This window comes from Zootoca vivipara, chromosome 7 (genome assembly GCF_965207765.1).
Source record: "Zootoca vivipara chromosome 7, rZooViv2.hap1.1, whole genome shotgun sequence".
In the NCBI taxonomy this organism is placed as follows: Eukaryota; Metazoa; Chordata; class Lepidosauria; order Squamata; family Lacertidae; genus Zootoca; species Zootoca vivipara.
Window position 1 is genome coordinate 85,842,114 of NC_142590.1, and position 19,973 is coordinate 85,862,086.

At 44.6% G+C, this 19,973-nt stretch overlaps 1 protein-coding gene across 13 annotated transcripts in view; it reads left to right on the forward strand.

Moving 5' to 3' along the window:
* Window positions 1-5,961: 5,961 nt before the first annotated feature.
* Window positions 5,962-19,973, forward strand: part of OSBPL2 (oxysterol binding protein like 2) — a 65,241-nt gene continuing 51,229 nt past the window's right edge. For 3 of the 13 annotated variants that reach the window (XM_088674710.1, XM_035121837.3, XM_035121840.3), the window contains exons 1-2: window positions 5,962-6,135; window positions 16,513-16,612. The gene's annotated coding sequence lies outside the window, so the exon portion shown is untranslated. Of the gene's footprint in view, window positions 6,687-16,512; window positions 16,613-19,973 lie in introns of all 13 variants that reach the window. The other 10 variants (XM_088674712.1, XM_035121838.3, XM_088674716.1 and 7 more) reach the window with 5 other exon arrangements.

Sequence of the window (19,973 nt, forward strand, 5' to 3'; positions counted from 1 at the left end):
ACGAGATCGTCTGGCAGTGAGGAAATTTGATCTGCATTGATTCCAGATTGGATTTAGTAACTAGATTAAACTCTCTTAGGGTTTCAGTGAAGTTCACTGAACCTTGCATTATTTGAAACAGTATACTATACTACCGCCCGGTAACTGAATTCCCTTAGTTTATTTTCTGAATTTAGAAGCAAATTGTGTATTTATATTTGACTTTGTCAAATGTTTTTATTAATTGCTAAATCAAACGAGTCACTGCTTTCTTCTGCAAACTTTACTTAGGGTATTTAACAAGAGAGGATCTGAATTTGACACATCCACCCAACTTTACACCATGTGGGCTTGCACTTGAGCAGCTTAAATTATGCAGGCTCTGGTTCAGTTACGGATCAGGTCGGATCCTGAATGTTAATGTTAAAGCTGGATGAAAGGAAGCAGATCTTATGAGGAGGCAGAGAGAGATGATTTCCCTCTTCCCCACTGATAATGATACTAAACTACGGTAAGTATAAAATGAATTTACAAACATATTTTGTGACCTTTGTGTCTCTATCCCTTTTATTCCTCTGCTGTTTTTCCCTTCCCTAAGATTAGATTGTAAGTTCATCTGGGCAGGGACTTGTGTTATTGTGCGTACAGTGAATTAATTAAAAATGGTGTCGTCCCCGTTACCCGCCCCCCACTCTTCTGCTGCTTGCCGGAGCAGTGTAGAATCAAAAGAAAAGCTAGAAAAAGGGAAATGTCACACTATTCAGTAATTCTGCAAGTGTATTACACCATGAACTCAGCTACCCTGATAAAGAAAAAGTGATTTACTGTACAGTATATGAGTTATGTGTGTGATATAACATTAGGCCACCAGATGGCGACGTGGGGTCCTGTTTTTCCTCTACCTGTTTTCCCTGTTTAAATTGACGGCACTTTAAACTGAAACGCTTATTTGATGTATCTAGATGCAGCCCTATCATTGAGAAATATTTCTTGTTAAAAACAAGGGGAATCTAGGAAAGAGTAACCCGGTGTATAAGATTCCCTGAAAGTAAGCCATTGATTACAGTAGGGGCCACAATGTTCAGAGCTTCTGAATACCAGTTGCAGTTGAAACGGCAGGCGGAGAGAGGGCTCTTGCACTTGGGTCCACTGGCCTAATCCAGAAGGTTCTTCTTATGTGTGCATGTAGTGGAAGATATTACACATGGCAAATGCCATGCAAATTAACACCATAGAGGAAAACACACACTCCTGTCTTGTGAGAAACAAGGCAAAACTGTTGCATTTAGGGTATAAGAACCTGTGTGAAACAGTATGGAAAAGCAACCACTTAAGGCAGCCTTTCCTCCTGACAATTATCTATTTTCTTTTTTAATTGATTTGAGCACATGGAATATAGGATGTTCTCTACTTTAGAAATACCAAAGGCACAAAATGGCTTAAAAACTGAATTAAGTTCAAACCTCATCAGAAATCTGGAACTTCCATCCCCCCCTTTAAAAATAATAATAATAATAATAATGTATTGGCATTGACAGGATCCTGTTATCAATGCCAGTGGCTGTCCTGAGCATGTTTTCAGTGGATTTCAGCTTCCATTGCATGGGATTTTTCCTGCTAGAATGGGTAGCTGTAATAGTTTCAGCCTGCAATGCAACTTATTTGCTACCTTCGGACCTAGGCTCTGTGGAAAAGGTGACTTTTACATCTATGGTTTGCTGCAGAAAGGAGGGAACCACCACATCTGTGCAGTCATCCTTTCAGTCTTAACCCTCCACTACTTATTCTAGAGCAGCCTCTCTCAACCTTGGGTCTCCATAGGTTGTTGGACTACAACTTCCATCATCCCTGGCCACTGGTCAGGATGATTGAAACTGAAATTGATTGAAATACTTTATTGCCACTTTTACAACTTGTATACAGTGAGATTACAAGAGCACCCCACACTCAGCTCTCTTAGTCTTAATTCCCCTCGTTTACTGACGCACACCCACCAAACCCGAAAGTCAGTTGCCCTGTTGTTATCTTTTCATTCAGCAGCCCAACAGTCCACGGATAGAAGCTGTTCTTTACCCTGTTGGTGCGACTAATCATGCTTCTATATCTTCTGCCCGAGGGCAGGAGATCAAGAAAGTGCCGGCCAGGTTGTGAATCATCCCTAATAATTCTCCTCACTCTCCTGAGGCAATGAGCTTCCACAATGTCATCCAGCGGATTCACGGGACAGCCCATAATATCTTGTGCTGTATTCACCACATGCCAGCGTACCACACCGTGATGGGAGGTGTAGTCCAACATCTAGGAATGCAAAAGGCTGTTCTAGAGGATTCATTTTTTAATTTAGAGATTTGGGTGGGCAAAATGCAGCCCTCATAATCTTGTCCTCGAAACTCTTCCCAAACCGCACCCATCATTGGGTTTGCTTTGCACCCTGAATGTTTTTGCCTGGCTGGAATGCACCCTAAAATTGTGATGATGACTCTCGGTTTCCTGGATGCAGGTTAGAGAAGGGTGCATGCAGAAATTTGCCTACTGTACAAAGAGGAGGAAGAAGAAGAGTTTGGATTTGATATCCCGCTTTATCACTACGCTAAGGAGTCTCAAAGCGGCTAACAATCTCCTTTCCCTTCCTCCCCCACAACAGACACTCTGTGAGGTGAATGAGGCTGAGAGACTTCAGAGAAGTGTGACTAGCCCAAGGTCACCCAGCAGCTGCATGTGGAGGAGCAGGGAAGCGAACCCGGTTCACCAGATCACGAGTCCACCGCTCTTAACCACTACACCACACTGGCACTGGTAAGAGCTGCATCTGTGGCTCCACCCACTTTTGCCTCTGGCCCCACCCACCGCTGGAATGTGGCTCTCGGAAGCTTCCCTCTGATTTAAAGATTTCTGTTGATGCATCTTCCTCTTAAGTTCTAAAAGCTCATGCAGCTCGTTACAGTTAATTGCCTGGCATAGAATGGACAGTCAAGCGCTGTCAGCACATGCTTGTGGAGTTAACATTGCATAATGAAGGCGTGAGGAGTCTTGTAATGAATCAACAGAATCCTCGAGATGTAAAGAGCTATGCCAACAGAGAGCGTGAGTCATACAATGACTATGACAAAGTGCTGTTGTTATTTTTATATATATATATACACACACACACAAATACACACACTTTCTTCATAAGTAAATCACATGCCCTTTTAAAATGTGGGTTTTTGGGGGTTGTTTTTTATTTTGATTATATATTTTGTGGTTCTATATTTTGATTTTGTTCTGCGAACTGCCCTGAGACCTCCGGGTATAGGGAAGTATATAAATTCAATAAATAAATAAATAAATAATAATAATAATAAGAAGAATGAACACATGGCAGCTACAGGCTGTGAGTCAGCATTCCTTGACTGTACGCAGGATCTGTATAGTTTTGGATTTATTTTTTTTATTTTTTTTAAAGAGTGAATTGTTTAGTATTTGCTTTGATAACTATCATCAAGAACTTTGGTAGAATATGAAACTTAAATATATAGTAATAGATTAGACATTTGCATGTATCTAGCACCGTTTGCAGCCCAGTGCTGTAAATATTTACTCAGAATCAAATTCCACAGTGTTCAATGGGACGGGGATGGGGTGTGTGTGTCTGTGTTACTCATTGCCTGGGACTGCTAACCTATGCATACCTACCTACCAGCAAGTAATAGCAAGGAGGAGCCTTTGAAAATTGTATGGCTCACCTCTGAGCATACATGCATAGGGCTAGACTATGATTATCGCTATTCATCCAGCGAGGCCAAACTCGGACTGTGAACTTTCCAAGTAATGAACTCAAACATTGCAAGTCTACCTGTTGTATGAAGAGGTACTTTCTGCATTTACAGAGAGACCCACCCTCCTGATTACGTGTACTCAGAAATAAGCCCTACTGCTACTAGTTTTGTTTTCAGGGTTGCAATATTAGACTTGGCTGCAATCCTATGCACACTTAACCTGAGAGTAAGGACCCACTTCCGAGTAGACATGCACACAATTGTACTGTTAAGACTGCAATTGCATGAATGCACAATGCAATTCCAAATTGTGTCTCCTCAAAAGTAAGCCTATTAAATTCACTGGAGCATACTCCCAAGTAAGTAGGGTTAGCACTACAGTCTTGTCTAGGAGTGAGCCCTCCTCAATGGCATAGCTGTCAACTTTTCCCTTTTCTCACGAGGAGGTCTATTCAGCATAAGGGAATTTCCCTTTTTTTAAAAAAGGGAGAATTTGACAGCTATGCAATGGTGTTTACTTTTGAACATACATACACAGGCTTAGGTTGTGACCCTAGCTCTGCTTGGGGAAGGGCAATAGAATCTGATTTGCATGCCCAAGGAAAAGGTCCCATCCCTAGCATCTCCAGGTAGGGCTGAGAAAGACTCTGCCAGTCAGTGTAGACAATACTGAGGTAGATGGACCAATGGTCCAGCTCATTTTGAGTTTCCTAGGTTAATTTACCTGGGTGTAAGTTCCATTGAAATCAACAGGGCTTACTGCTGAGTAGCCAGAGTTAGGATTACAGCCGTGCACTGTTAAGGCTGCACCCCTTTGCAAATTTGGGGGAAGTTAATCAGAATAAAAAGAGAGGGCTTTGCTTCCAAGCACACATGCATAGGTGCTGCACCACCTTAAAACAGAAGAGATGAATAGGCTTTAATGAAATGCAAAAAGAAGAAGAAGGAAAAGGAGTGAACATAACCTAAGAACGTAAGAATAGGCTGCTGGATCAGGCCAGTGGCTGATGTAGTCCAGCATCCTGTTCTCACAGGGGCCTGTGGGAAACCAATGAGCAGAACATGAGTGCAAGACCCCTCTCCCTTCCAGGGGTTTCCAGTAACTGGCATTCAGAAACATTGCTGGAGGCAGAGCATAGCCATGCATGGCTACTAACCATTGACAGCCCTCTGTTCCGTGGATTTGTCTCCCTTTTAAAGCCATCCAAGTTGGTGGCTATCATTGCCTCCTGGGGGAAGGAGTTCCACAGTTTAACTCTGCACTTTCTTTCGTATGTCCTGAATCTTACAACATTCAGCTTACAGTACTTGGCTGTCTGTCCACGAGCTCTTCTGTTATATGAGCTCTTGGCATTATTATTCTTTTGCAGCTGATTTTTATGTAGCGCAGTGTTTATTTTGATACTGATGAGGGTGTTCTGTTTAGTTAAGTTTTACAGAACGTAGAAATTCTCTCCTTTTTGTTTTGGTATTTGCTGTTTATTTATGATGTTTTATCCTGTGTTGTAAACCGCTTAGGAGTTTTGCTTAACTACGAGCGCTATATAAACGGTCGAAAAATAAAATAAAATGAGAGAGAGGAGGGTGCAGGGTAACTTTCCTTTGTCCACTTTCTCTATGTCATGCATGATTTCGAAAACTTCTGCATCATGCCGATTTCCTTCGATGGGGAGTCGCTCCGTCCCCTTGAGTTGACCCTTTCGACAGACCTTCTCTGAACCTTCCCTGGCTATGCAAACCAAGCACGCCACCCCTCGCCGTGCAAAGACCCCCGTGCAACATACAGTACTAGGGAATGGGATGTGCAATGCCGCATGCCTGGCCAGCCCCCTCCGCAGCAGTTAAGATGCTTCGCAAGGCATCCCTCTCTCGCCTTTATTTTTTTGCTTTTGCATGGCCACGCCCCGTACTGAGCACGCCATTGGCCGAAGCCCCCTTCGCCCCAGCGAGCGAGCGAGCGAGCGCGCGCAGTCGAGCGGCTCGGAGGCGGGTGGGGGTATGTGTGTGCGCGCGCGCGCGCGCGTGGGAGAGACGATGCCTCTGTGTTTGCGGCGCCGCTCTCTTCCCCCTCGCATTAGCATAGGCCGCGCCCTCCCCCTGCGGCCTATTGGTGGGCTTTCGGGAGGAGAGGACCGCGGGGCGGGCTTAACGTCGTCACGGCCCTTTGGCGGGGCTCCATTGGAAGCTCCCCGGTTGCCTGTCAAAGAGGGTTGAGGGCGGGGTTGAGGGCGAGGGAGATAGAGAGGGAGGGGGAAGGAGAGAAGAGAAGGGGGTGAAAACGACGACGACGACGAAGAAGAAGAGGGTCCCACTTCCGCCTTGGTGTCAAGCGGGTCTCGTCAGGGTCTCGTGAGGAAGCGAGAGCGAGCGCGCGCGCCGCGAGAGAGGTCGGTGCCAGGTAATCAACCGCCGAGGGCGCTTAACCGTCGTCGCTGTCCTTCTGGTCCCTCACCTCCCGACCCGGTTGGGCGCCTGGCACTGAGGGAAACAGCTGGAGCCCCACAGCGGGGCGAGGGTGGTGGGTGGGCAAAAAACAACAACCCACCTCCCGGCTCGCTTGAGGAGAGGGAGCCAGGGGAGCTACTTGTGAGGAGGAGGAGAGCGTCGAGGCTTTGCCCACCGCCCCCTTCCATCACAGGGCCACCCTGAGGGAGTAAGAGGCCATTTCCTTTTCGGAACCGTCAGGCTCGTTTTGGAGAGGGAGGGCCGTGGCTCCGTGGCCGGGCAGGTGCCACACGCACCCAGTGGTGTGCCCCGGGGTCGGTCCCTAGCGTCTCAGTCCTTGGTCGGGGTGCGGGTGGGGGGACGATCCGGCCTCCTCGTGGATTTACCGAGGGCCAGCGCTAGCCTGACTTGGTGCAAGGCAGCTTCCCTGTCGGGCTGCAGCTCAGCGGCAGAGCATCTGCTTTGCATGCAGGAGGACCCAGGTTCGGGGCCCAGCGCCTGCAGGTAAGGTAGCTGCTGCTGCTGCCAGTCCGTGTGAACTGGGACATAGGTGCCAACTTCCTGGGTGCCCGAGCACACGCAAAATTCCCCATGAAGGGGCTGCCCCCCCCAAAAAATTTTTAGGGGCCCCCTATCAGCAAGAATCAACAAAAATACTTTTAAAATGGTCGCGGGGCCTAGCTGGCATTCCTGGGCTGGGCTGAGATGGGCCAGTGTTCTGTCTCGTTGTAAAGCAGTTTCTTATGTTCCTGTTTGCCTCTCCTACTCACTCCTAAGTTGATATGTTAGTTGGAGGGAGGAGGGTTTTTTTGCCCCTTCATAAGGCCACTGTATTGTTGAAGGGTTCAAGCTCCCCCTTTGCGGACACACATATCCATCGACATTTCAGCACTGCCGCCACCCCTGCATTCCCGCAAGTCCAAGCAAGCATTTCTACATCTGATTTCCACTTCTCTGCTTTTGAGTTGGGTTGCCAATTTCCTTATTTGTGTGCGCGTTGCTGGGGTTCCTGCTCCTGTGCTCGGAACAGCACCTTGATTTGCAGACATTTATAAGTACCTCTGTAGATGCTGATCTCTGCATATTGAAAAAACTTCACCTGCTGATTTCTTCAGATCAGCTAGTTCTGGTTGCAAGACTGCTCTGGGCCATGGGTGCCAACTCCCTGGGGCCGTCATAAGAGGCTGGTTGTGTTTTTGAATTATTTTTTCAGCTCAGCTGATAATTCTGGTGCTGAGTGCATGATTTGGCCTTGTGGCAGTGGTAAGCAACCTTTTTTAGATGGAGGGCTGCATTCTTATCTGGGCAGTCTGGGGTGGGGTGTGTGCATATGTCCTGTCAATGCCAGAGGCAAAACTTGGTGAAGCAATGAATTTACATTTTACCTTTCTACAGTCAGTTTCTATACACATGCACACACACTTCTCTGTCCTCTATCCAGACAATCAACAAACATGATCAGAGTTCTAGGACACATTCTAACCAGACAAAAACAACGAAGGAGTTATGAAGTAACGTGTTTTCCTGAAAATAAGACACTGTCTTATATTTATTTTTCCTCAAGAAGACACACTTTGGCTTATTTTCAGGGGGTGTCTTATTTTTATTATGCGTCCAGCCTTGCCTCTTCCTTGGCGCCCTCCAGAACTGCGCCTATCACTATGTCTTATTTTCGGGGTATGGCTTATATTGCGCAAATGCTTAGAAATCCTGCTACGGCTTATTTTATGGGTATGTCTTATTTTCGGGGAAACAGGGTAGGACTGGTGGAGTGGTGTGGTCTGTTAAGAGTTTTGACAACTGGATAGAGAGGCCTGCATGATAACAATCAGGCTCTGAGCCTCGTGTTCCCCAGCTGTGACTTAAAACCTCCTCAATGTTCTTGGTTTGCATTGCTCCATTTACCTTAGGACAATGTTTCTCAAACTTGGATCTTCAGCTGTTGTTGGACTACAACTCCCATCATCCCTGACCACTCGTGCTGCTAGGGATCAGCAAGCCCTAGGCTCAGTGGTTTAACCCACAGCACCACCTGGGTCTCCATATGAGATATATTAGGATACATTAAAAGTATCAAAAACATAAGAAGGCAAAATTGTGAAGAAGCATGGAGCATCAAGAATCAATAGCATAAACACTGTTAAAGGCTGTCTGGAATGTGAGTTTTCCGGGCGTGCTTTAAGGTTTGACTAAATGTGTAGTAGTGCAATAGGAAGTGAGTTCCACAATTGCCAGTCCACCACCAAGAAAACCCTATCTTTTGCACCCACCAACCAAGCTGATCTTATTGGTGAGCAGGTTTGAATGAGTGAAGACTGCTTTAAAAAAACAACCCTGGCCCCAAATCATTAAGGGTTTAATAGTCAGACTGTCTTGCTTGGAGGCAGGAGTCATTCCTGGGGTTAGGTTTCTTGCCCTTCTGTTTGTTGCTGACAACTTGCCTTGGCCTACTCCAGGGTGTAACTTGATGTATCAGTGACAACAGAAACCATTTCCTTCCTCTGAAGAGAACTGGGTAGAGAGACTTTTGCCTGGGGAATAGCCCTATAGCTCTGTAGGGTATAATAGACCTCTAGATTTGTTTATAACATCTGCTGCCCTGTCCCTTCGACTAATTCACTTTAGACTGGAGATACACTAAGATAATTAACTTCCTTGTACCTTGGGGTGTGGCAAGTCCCTTGTCCATTCTAACTTGGAGACTGCCTCTGGCTCTAGTGAGACTATCTTGCATAGGAGCAGAAATGACCTCCTATTTGGAGATCTTGTTCCTTATTGCATAGCTGACAATTCTTGCGACAGTTTGTGAGACTATTTTGAACATGTGGATGTAGTTGCCATCTACCGTATATCTCTGGCATAATTAAGGATTTTAAACCATTACACACCCATTGGCAGCGACGGATATGTTTACTTGTAGAGATGGTGAAATAGGAAAATTATGCCTTCTGCTTCCACCTCCAATCTGAATTGTAACTAAATATTTGAAAATGTGAAGATTTGAAAATATCAAATGGTGAGACTTGGTTTTGAAGTCACCAGTTTAGGGATAGGTAAGGTGGTGAAAATCAAAGAGAGGGCTATTATCCTGAATGCACTTGATATTTCAGATTGGTTTTGTTCCAACTTAAAGTATAGAACAATTGCTTCATGCCTAGTTTAGAGATTAGAATTAAGCTTTATTAACTGAATCTCCTATTCACTGAAGATATGAAGGAGTGATCCGCATTCAGATAAGACAGGAGGCTGCTTTCATGTGGTATGAAAGTAGAAACTCTAATATATCACATGCTCCTTGTCTTGGAAGATACTCATCTTCCTAAATGGAGAAAAGAGTATGTAAAGGAAGGGTTTTATGGTGGGTCCTACAAATGGGGTAATCTACTCTGGAATTTAGAAGTGGGAGAAAAACCAACTGCTGTGATTTGTTGACCCTACTAAAATCCAGCGGGCTGAATATTTAACACCTCTTACTGGAACAAATCCCCGCGGCGGTGTGAGCTCCCGTTGCTGGTCCCAGCTCCTGCCAACCTAGCAGTCTGAAAGCACGTCAAAGTGCATGTAGATAAATAGGTACCGCTCCGGTGGGAAGGTAAATGGTGTTTCCGTACGCTGCTCTGGTTTCGTCAGAAGTGGCTTAGACATCTTTTAATTTACAGTGGCCTGCTGAATGAGCCATGGGCTCATCAGCTCCTTGTTCTGGTCTCCTCTAGTGCAGCTATGAGGATGAGGCTGGAAACTTGTGGTTCTGTTTTCAGTTAACCACAGTGTAGTATAACATCCAAACTTAAATGTGCTTAATCCTAACTTTGATTTATTGAAACAAGCCAGCTTCATAAACCACATAAACCCTGGCCTCAGTTGTGAAGAATATTCCTGTGCTATGAATGGTCCATGTCACCATTAAGAAAAAGAGGTAGGAATAGGCCAGTGTATATGTGGATGGTCCCTGGATAAACTGACTTTTCTTCTTTTAAGTTCTCAAAATTCGTAACTAGCTCAAGGTTGTCATCTGAAGTAGCCAGATGCTTAACTGATAATCACAGTCAGTCCATCATTTGAAAAATAAGACTTTAGAGCTGTCTTGCCCCAAAATGGGAACTAGACATTCCATTTTGGTGCCTGTAACCTTGGTTTAAGGATTCATTTGGAACCTAGCTTACATATCTGAGTTTCTGACACTGGTTATGCTGCAGGAGAAGTGGGAAGTGGAGAACAAGGGACCCCAAGACTCATTTGCATAGCACTAAAATTTAAATCATAGCCTATTATTATTATTTAGGCTACCTTTGAAGGTGACCCGGAAACTACAATTAATCCAGAATGCGGCAGCTAGACTGGTGACTGGGAGCAGCTGCCGAGACCACATAACACCGGTCTTGAAAGACCTGCATTGGCTCCCAGTACGTTTCCGAGCACAATTCAAAGTGTTGGTGCTGACGTTTAAAGCCCTAAACGGCCTCGGTCAAGCATACCTGAAGAAGCGTCTCCACCTCCATCGTTCTGCCCGGACACTGAGGTACAGTGCTGAGGGCCTTCTGGTGGTTCCCTCGCTGCTAGAAGCCACGTTACAGGGAACCAGGCAGAGGGCCTTCTCGGTAGTGGCACCCGCCCTGTGGAACACCCTCCCACCAGATGTCAAAAAGACATCTGAAGGCAGCCCTGTTTAGGGAAGCTTTTAATGTTTAATAAATTATTGTATTTTAATATTTTTGTTGGATGCCGCCTAGAGTGGCTGGGGAAACCCAGCCAGATGGGCAGGGTATAAATAATAATAATATAATAATAATAATAATAATAATAATAATAATAATAATAATAATAATAATTCCTTTCCTTTCAAGAATAATGCAGTCAGTGTGTTTGTAGCTATGAATGAGGTTTACAGTTAAAACCATTCTGTACAGTTGAAAGGGTTAGATGTGGAGATGATGTGAGATAATTTATGTTGACAAGCAAAACATTGGATTTTGCAGTGCAGCGTCAATTGCAAAACTCAATTGTTTTAGACAGCAGTTAGGCATTCTGAATTCTGTTGAAAGTTAATATGGGTAAAGTATATAGGATGTATGTGGAGCTAATATGAATACTCTTATGGTGGGCTTCCTGGGCATTGCAGAATGTATGTATAGTGTAGCTTGCTTTGATGTATCATCTGAAGCTTGGCATATGATGGGAGGAAGCAATTGTGCAAATAATGTGTTAGATTTAGTTATTGCTGCCAAATCCCAGTCTTGCCAAAGTGTTTGATACTGATGTATGGCAGGGGTCAGCAACCTAAGGCCCATGGGACACAAGCAGCCCATGGGGGTTGTTTAACTGGCCCATGGACCCCCACCACCCACTCTGGGACCCCCGCCGCCCACTTAGTCAGCTCCCATGCACCGCGCTAAACCATAGCGGAGCAGAGCGTGGACCGCCTTCCGCTATGCTGGTCGGCTTCCCTTTGGCTGCTGCAGGAGCTTGCTGCATACGCCTCCTCCACGTCAGAAGGAGCATCGGAAATAGTGTTTGCGCATGTGCGTGCATGTGCACACACACACATGCCGGCCCACTGTGGCGTCTGCCACAAAAACTTTGCTGACCCCTGATGTATGGAATATTGTTGCAACTGAGAACATCTCATCTTCTGCAGTGTGAACCCTTCCCGCCTCAGAGGTGTAGGGGCGAAACCGAAGAACCTGGTACAGTCATACCTCGGTTTAAGTACGCTTCGGTTTGAGTACTTTCAGTTTAAGTACTCCGCAGACCCGTCTGGAACGGATTAATCCACTTTCCATTACTTTCAATGGGAAAGTTCACTTCAGGTTAAGTACAGACTTCCGGAACCAATTGTGTACTTAAACCAAGGTACCACTGTATATCTTTTGGGAAGGTCACTGTGTAATTTAACAAATCTATGCAATATTATTTATTTGTAAATTTCTGTACTCTTCCTCCCCAACCCCAAATTAATAAAGCAATAAAATATTACATATAACCAGGGACCATATGTACAAAGAATAAGGACCCCTGACCATTAGGTCCAGTCGTGACCGACTCTGGGGTTGCGCGCTCATCTCGCATTATTGGCCAAGGGAGCCGGCGTATAGCTTCCAGGTCATGTGGCCAGCATGACAAAGCCGCTTCTGGTAAACCAGAGCAGCACATGGAAACGCCGTTTACCTTCCCGCTGTAGCGGTTCCTATTTATCTACTTGCATTTTGACGTGCTTTCGAACTGCTAGGTTGGCAGGAGCAGGGACCGAGCAACGGGAGCTCACCCCGTCACAGGGATTCGAACCGCCGACCTTCTGATCAGCAAGCCCTAGGCTCAGTGGTTTAACCACAGCGCCACCTATGTACAAAGAATAGCATGTAATAAAAAAGAGGAGATAATTGGTATGCATAACTAAAATCAGGAGGAATGAAAATTAAGGACACTCGAGCAGTTAATTTTTTATGGAAGGATTTCTGCACTGGGGGGGGGGGCAAATTGCTTGAAAAGCTCATCAAGGTTTATATCTGTATAAACCTCACTTCAGAGAGGCTTTTTCTGGTATCCCCATCATTCTGCTTATTTCTTATCAATAGGGCAAGTTTTACTTGGCTGCTTCTCTTGGGCAATCTGTATACTTAGCAGAGCCTGAGTTTAAGGATGTGCAACCATATGTATATATATTAAGCAGAAGAGCTATTGTAGAAGTGTACTCATTGTGTTTCATTCATGTGTATGATTTTTCTGGCATTGAACTGCATATTTGCACAGAAGTGGGTTGTATTCATTTTTAAAAGAAGATGACTTTAGTGGTGTTTTCTTGAAAATTTTGAATTGAAAAATGAAAATTAGACTAATTTCTTAGGGAAATAATAGATTCATAGAATTGTAGAGTCTTTTCCAACCCCTTTGAAAAATCTCTCATAGCTGGCCATCCAATGTCTATTAAAAAAAACACCAATAACAGAGAGTACACAATTCTCTTTTTTTAGGTTTTTCACAATCTATTAATCTTTATTAATTTTAAAAACAGACATAAACATAGACATAGAAGATCATTTACAACGGAAAAAAGGAGAGACAAGAAAAAAAGTATGTAGGTTAGGGGGGAAAGGGGTATTTCAATGCAACAGAAGGTTTGTTGATCACAGTGGTGGAACTGGTGTACAGTATATCTTCAACTTCTATATATGTTTTATACTCTGAGGAGGCATAGCTCTTGCTATAATGCTGAGAGGCAAGATTTTGCCACGGAATATAGTAATGAATATACCTTAATATTGCTGTTCAGTGTCCTCTGCTGATATTGTCATGCATTGGCTCATTTGCACTTTTTTCATTGGTCCTGCTTACACTAAAACGTCTTGATACTTGTTTCAAGGTTGCTGCTTGTATGCAATTGTAATTTATCTTTCTTATCTTTGCAAGGGCATCAGCACATCTGCACTGTAAGGTTGTTTTCAAGGGCTTGTTTTGTGACATTCCATGCTGATGCCAGTTAGTTAGGATTAATGTTGGGTTGGGATATGCAGTCATACTCAACTTATTTTTACTCAGAGTAGGCACGCTGAAGTTAGTCGACCTAAGTTAGTCGATGCTTAGTTCGCATTTTGGAATGGGATGTGATCCTGACCAAAAACCAGACTTAGAAAAATACCTGATGTGTTGTTCCTGGGGCACATGGGGTAGCTCAAGGTTGTAATCGGAACTAATCAGATGTTTAACTGATAATCAACCACAGTCACCCTAGCCTATCTGAGTTTCTAACACTGGTTGTTCCTAAATTTAATGGGTGTTTGGTCTAAACCACAGAGCCTAGGGCTTGCCGATCAGAAGGTCAGCGGTTTGAATCCCCGCGACAGGGTGAGCTCCTGTTGTTCGGTCCCAGCTCCTGCCCACCTAGCAGTTCGAAAGCACACCCAAAAGTGCAAGTAGATAAATAGGTACTGCTCCGGCGGGAAGGTAAACGGCATTTCCGTGCACTGTTCTGGTTCACCAGAAGCGGTTTAGTCATGCTGGCCACATGATCCACAAGCTGTCTGCAGACAAATGTCAGCTCCCTTGGCCTATAGAGCAAGATGAGCGCCGCAACCCCAGAGTCGTTTATGACTGGACTTAATGGTCAGTGGTACCTTTACCTTTACCTATGCATGGAGATTTTCCTAAGTTTGGACTCTAGATCAATTGTTGATAAATGGATGTGCCCATATGATTTGATTGCATTAAGACCTAGGCAGGGAGGAAGGCACCTGCATATTCCAGAGCTCTTATGTTTTATGCCTTCATAATCTATATTACTGGAGGGGATAACCAAGGTGTGTGTACTGCTTTCTTACCCTGGGTATCTCTAAAAGTCAGCCTAGCAAAAATTCATAGATAAAATGGAGTTCCTTTTGCATCAAGCTGCTAGAGACATGTTTAAAATGACAGAGAAACATGATTCCCTGACAACACTGCCCTGAGTTCCTTTGGTAAAGGGCACGGTACTGATACGATAAATAACAGATACTGTATTGGGTTGTATTCTGTGCTAGTCCTACTCAAGAGTAGACCCATGGAAGTTAATGAACATATCTAACTTACCGGTAGGTTCTTTAATTTTACCTGGTCTACTCTGTGTAGAACTTAGTAGTTAAATGCAACCCAACATACTGAACCTATACTTTGTTTGAAGGAAATACTTTGATACAAATACTTATAACGGTATGTAGTGGTGATTACATCAATGGACAGTTTAATAATCCTGGCTCTTTCACAATTGGTATAAAATCAGCCAGATATGTAAACTAGTGTTGTCGTCTGATATAGCATTGGCCTTTTCCACTGTGTGCAAAACACTGCAGATTTCTCCATCTCTGACCGGGAACATTTCCCTCTCTAGTACTTACTTGGTGGTTGTATGAATGGGGGTCAACTCTAGAAGGCAGCCAATTAGGCTCAAGCTTTGCTTGGTGCAGGCAGATTAGCATCTTTTCAGGGCCTCCTGTTGTTGGCAAATCAGGCTGTAATTTATGGCACTCTGCCCTTGAGCCATTCCACTTACATAAAAAAGCCCATTGTTGCTAGACCCTTTCCCACATCAGCAGTCTTTTTTTAAAAAAAATCTTTAAATAAATGCAAAAGGGCCATCAGAGAGCATCCCAAACCTAGAAAGAAATTTGATATGGTGGCCATCCAAGTATCCTAAAACTGAAGTTAGGAAGTTGAGTCTTTAGCATTGTCTGCAAAGTAGGTTTTTAATATATGTGAATCTCATTTTTAAAAAATGTAAAAAAATTGACTTTCCTATATTGGATGTCTGGGTTACCACAAGTTTCTTATGAATGTATTCTTCCCCCTTTTCTTCCCCCCTTAACCATTATAGTTTTCCTTTTCTCTCTCTTATGTATCAGTATGTTTGATGTTGTTTGTATTATGTTTTTGCTTTAAAAAAATTAATAAAGTTTCTTTTAAAATAAAACATCTTATGTGAATTGAAGCAGTGGGAGAAAAGTTAGTGCATATATGCTTGCTGGTAGTTTAGTGAAATATTTGGGATTAGCCCAATTGTGTCTGTTTTGTAAGCAACCAAAATATAAATTCTGCATTCAGCATAAATTTTAATTTCTAATCCTTAACAGCCATTCAATTTACTCTGCTTCTCTCACATTATCACTTCAGTATAACTATATTTGGACGATAGCCTGGTTTCAGTTAACTGCAAAATTTATCATCATAGAAGCAGAAGAGATGTCACAAGAGGGCTGGCTTTATTCTCTGGCTCCATTTTTAATGACAAATAATAATTTATCATATTAAGACACTGAATATAGCATATTGGGCTTATGGGTATGGTTTAAAATATTGGTTGATATAGCTGCATGCAATCACTTCCTTAATTTTTAGCTTTTCTTTGTTATGTAAAGCACTGGGCAGAGTGAAACACAGATTCTAAAAGCTTGTACTGTTAAGCTTTCCTGTGTCAAGAAACCACAGTGAGGAAGTTTCCATAGGTACTGTTCTGCTGTAGTAATTCCAGAACTTGGAAGATTAAATTAGGATGGAAGAATTGGGGCATGCAGGTACCCAGTGGGCATACAGTTAGGCAAAGTACTAGTGAGGAAGTGGTAATTCTTTATTACCCTTCAGCACTGTTAGTCTGTTCATGTATGCAACATACATTATTTGTAAATAAGAACTTATTGGAAGGGGCAAATACTGAAACTGTCTCCTACGTAGCCCACTTCTGTGGCTAGGAAATTGCCATTACCACCTTAAGAGCAGGTAAACAGCCTCATATAACTTTGGCTTTTTAGTGGGGGGAAATGCCATCTCTAATACCATTTTAAAATTATACCAATCTCTTTATTTTTAGGTACTCACAGCTTGAGCAAAAGGTGTGAAGTATTTCAGTATAAATGACTGTCTACAAGTCCATCATATAATCAATGTTACAGTGAAATTTAATTTGACAGGTAAGATTCCTATTATACATGTCCTTTGTATTAACTAACTGTTTTTGAGCAATGTTATGTAGTGGGCAAGAACTTGTATTCTTACCCAGCTGTTACTAGTTTATAAAGTTGAGAATGAGAATTAGGCCTCTCTGCCTTTGCCTCCTTCCATTGTGCTCTGGCTTTGGTGAGAAGATTCTGGCTTGTATCAAGCCAGAGCCCTCCATTTGTTTGAAATAGGGAATTCTGGCTTAACGTCAAGTTACCAAAGCAGGAAAATAAGCCAGGACAAAGGCCTGGAGGGAAGGGAAGAGAGCAGGAGTAAGGAGAGAGACACTTATGTAGCCTGGAATGATGATGTAAACTTGACCAATGCGCTTCTGTTTTGGGACCCAAAAGGCCATTTTACCCCATCAACTTTATATTATTGCAAATAGGTGGAAGTAACTGTACTAGTGTTCACACAATTGGGAAGCCAAGGGGATTTGATTGTTGATTGGGGATCATGGTGAGATGAGGAAATACTTGTAATATACTGCATTTGAGTATATTTTATTATTACATTGAATTTATTATTTCAGCAACTGATGTAGGTAGATGATTCCCTACTTGATAGAAGACTCATTACACGATTATTAGTGTCTTTAACATTTTAAGTTAGTTGATAAGACTACTGACCCAAAGCTTGAATTGATCTGACAAATGAATTAGGTAATGTTTTGGGGCTTTTGTTGAAATATTCCTCTTTTTAAACATCAGTGCTTGACAAGTATCTGAACTATAATGATTAAGAGTTAATTGTTAATAATGAATTGATCATAATGTGAGAATGTCAAACATTAGACTTCTGAAACTTTGACCTATATATCTCTTGAGAAATTTATTGCACTGTAACTAAAACAAAGCAAATCCCTTATGTAGGTACAGTGGAATAAACCTAAACAAAGAATACAAAGGTAACCTAGCAAGTTTCCCTAAAGTAGAAAAATCCATAAAGACAGATTGGTGGTCATGTTGGATTGCCCAGAATGTAATTTGTGGGCAAGTGCATATATTGTATCCAATATTGTATCCAACTGGTGTAATATTTCTGGGTAACATACCTATTTCCCAGTACTAGAAATTCCGGCAGACCTTCTGAAATCCTTCCACTTCATTTTTGTGAATACTGTACTGCTAAGTCAATTAGCCTACCCAGGGTTCTTTAAATGAACTAGTAGATGATTTAGTTGTGTTTGCATAGTGAAAGGTATGAAGAAGAGGCTTTTTAAAAGGGTGTGATGCTCCCTTCACCCCCCCCCCCGGTTTTTGCTAGAAATGCTCAAAGGCAAATGATTATAAAATGTCTCAGGGCAGTTGTTTTGAATTTTGAGTACACTGGTTAACTCCAAGCTGATGTCAGAATTTGTACACATTGTGTAAAAAAGTTAATGAAGCAGAATAATTAGGGTTCAATATTTACCGTGTTTTCCCTTTTTTAAGACGTAGTCATAAAGTAAGCCATGGCAGGATTTTTAAAGATTTGCGAATATAAGACACACCCCGAAAATAAGACGTACCTCCATGCCGTGTGGAGCGAGACCGCCGAGCGCCCCAGCCAGCCAGTGGGACTCAGGAGGCCTGCCAGCTCGGTGCCTGGAGCCGGCTGCTGCTGCAGCGGCAAGCGCGCAGAGCGCCTGAGCCAGTGGTCTTGCCTCCGCCTGGCCCGGCCGAGGTGGCCTGCCGCCCACCGCCCAGAACCGGCAGCTGCAGCGTGGAGCGTGCCGAGCGATCCGCAGTGCCAAGCGCTTTGAGCTCCTTGCCGGGCTGGGCGGAACAGCTGAGCCAGCGGCCTCCACCTGGCCTGGCCGAGGAGGCCTGCCTCCCCGCCGCCCGGAACTGGTGGCTGCAGTGTGGAGCGCGCAGAGCGCTCTGCAGCGTCGAGCGCTTGGAGCGCCCTGCCGAGCTGGGCGGAGTGCCTGAGCCAGCGGCCTCCGCCCGGCCAAGGAGGCCTGCCTCCCCGCTGCCCGGAACTGGCAGCTGCAGCGTGGAGCGCGCCGAACGCTCCGCAGCGCCAAACGCTTGGAGCGCCCTGCCGGGCTGGGCGGAACACCTGAGCCAGAGGCCTCCGCCTGGCCCAGCCGAGGAGGCCTGCCTCCCCGCCACCTGGAACCGACTGCTGGAGCGCGCCGAGCGCTCAGGAGCACCCCGCAGCGCCAGCTGCTGGAGCGTGCGGAGACGGCGGCTGCCGCCAGCGCCTCTCTCCAGGAGGCTGCGCGAAAACCTGACGGGCTGCTCTCTGCCCCCAACCCCGGGACTTAATTTACTGGTATAAGGCTCTTGAGCAGGAGACGAAAGGGCCGACCGGGTGTAAATAGTGGATCTGCGACCGCCCAGAAGATCAGCTGGAACGGAAGGCTTGGCTTGAGGATCGCGCGGAGGCAGGAGACGCCTCGCACAAAACGCTCCCAGGCCAGCTGCCTTAACCTGCACTAGAGCTCCTTGAGGTCTTGTGAAGAAACGACCTTTTGAGGTCTTGTGAAGAAACGATCTACAAACGAAAGACGAAATGGGCACATTTCTTGCCCATGTCCACTTTTTTTAAAAAATGAAATCTTTTAAATATATATATATATTAAAGATATTTTTTTCCTAAAATAAGCCTGATTCTTTCATCTAGAAATCCTTTCGCCTGGAGCGGATGGGGGAAGGCAGGTGCAAGCCCCAGGCACAAAAAGATGGCTGTTGCTGTTGTTATTTCTTGGCCCTATAGGAACCCATAACCTACCCCCTGCCAGCTCCCCCAAAATCCTATGCCTACCCCCGCCCCACCCCCAGCACGCAAGAAATAGACCCAGGCACTGCCCGCAGCAAGGCAAATGCTTTGCACCAGAAACGGCTCTCCAGTTCAAAAGCAACCCAAGGCCATAATCTGAGTCTCCACCCACCCACCCCCAGCGTTTGGGGAACAGCAGCAGCAGTCCTGCACCCCCCTTCAATAAAAGGACTCTGCAATTACTGACATACTGTGTTTGCATTTCACATTAAAATACCCACCCACACACACACAAAACTGGCTTGCCCACAGAGCCCGGCTGCGGGCACATCTGCCGCAACATCTGGAAGAGATGGGGCTGGTGGAAGAAACCTGGCACCCTCCTCCAGCCCTAAACAGAAATCCTTTGGAAGCTTTGGAGGGCAGCCAGGGAGACAGGCAAGGCAGGCAGCGCCGAGTGCTCACAGAGCCCAGTAGTGCTGCACGCAGCGCCCAGCAGCGCCCCGAGTCAGCGGCGTGGTCCGGCCGAGGAGACCGTAAGGTAATAAAAAAGTAATAAAAAAATAAGACACCCACCGAAAATAAGCCACCCTGTGTATTTTGATGAAAAAAAAGTTATAAGACGGT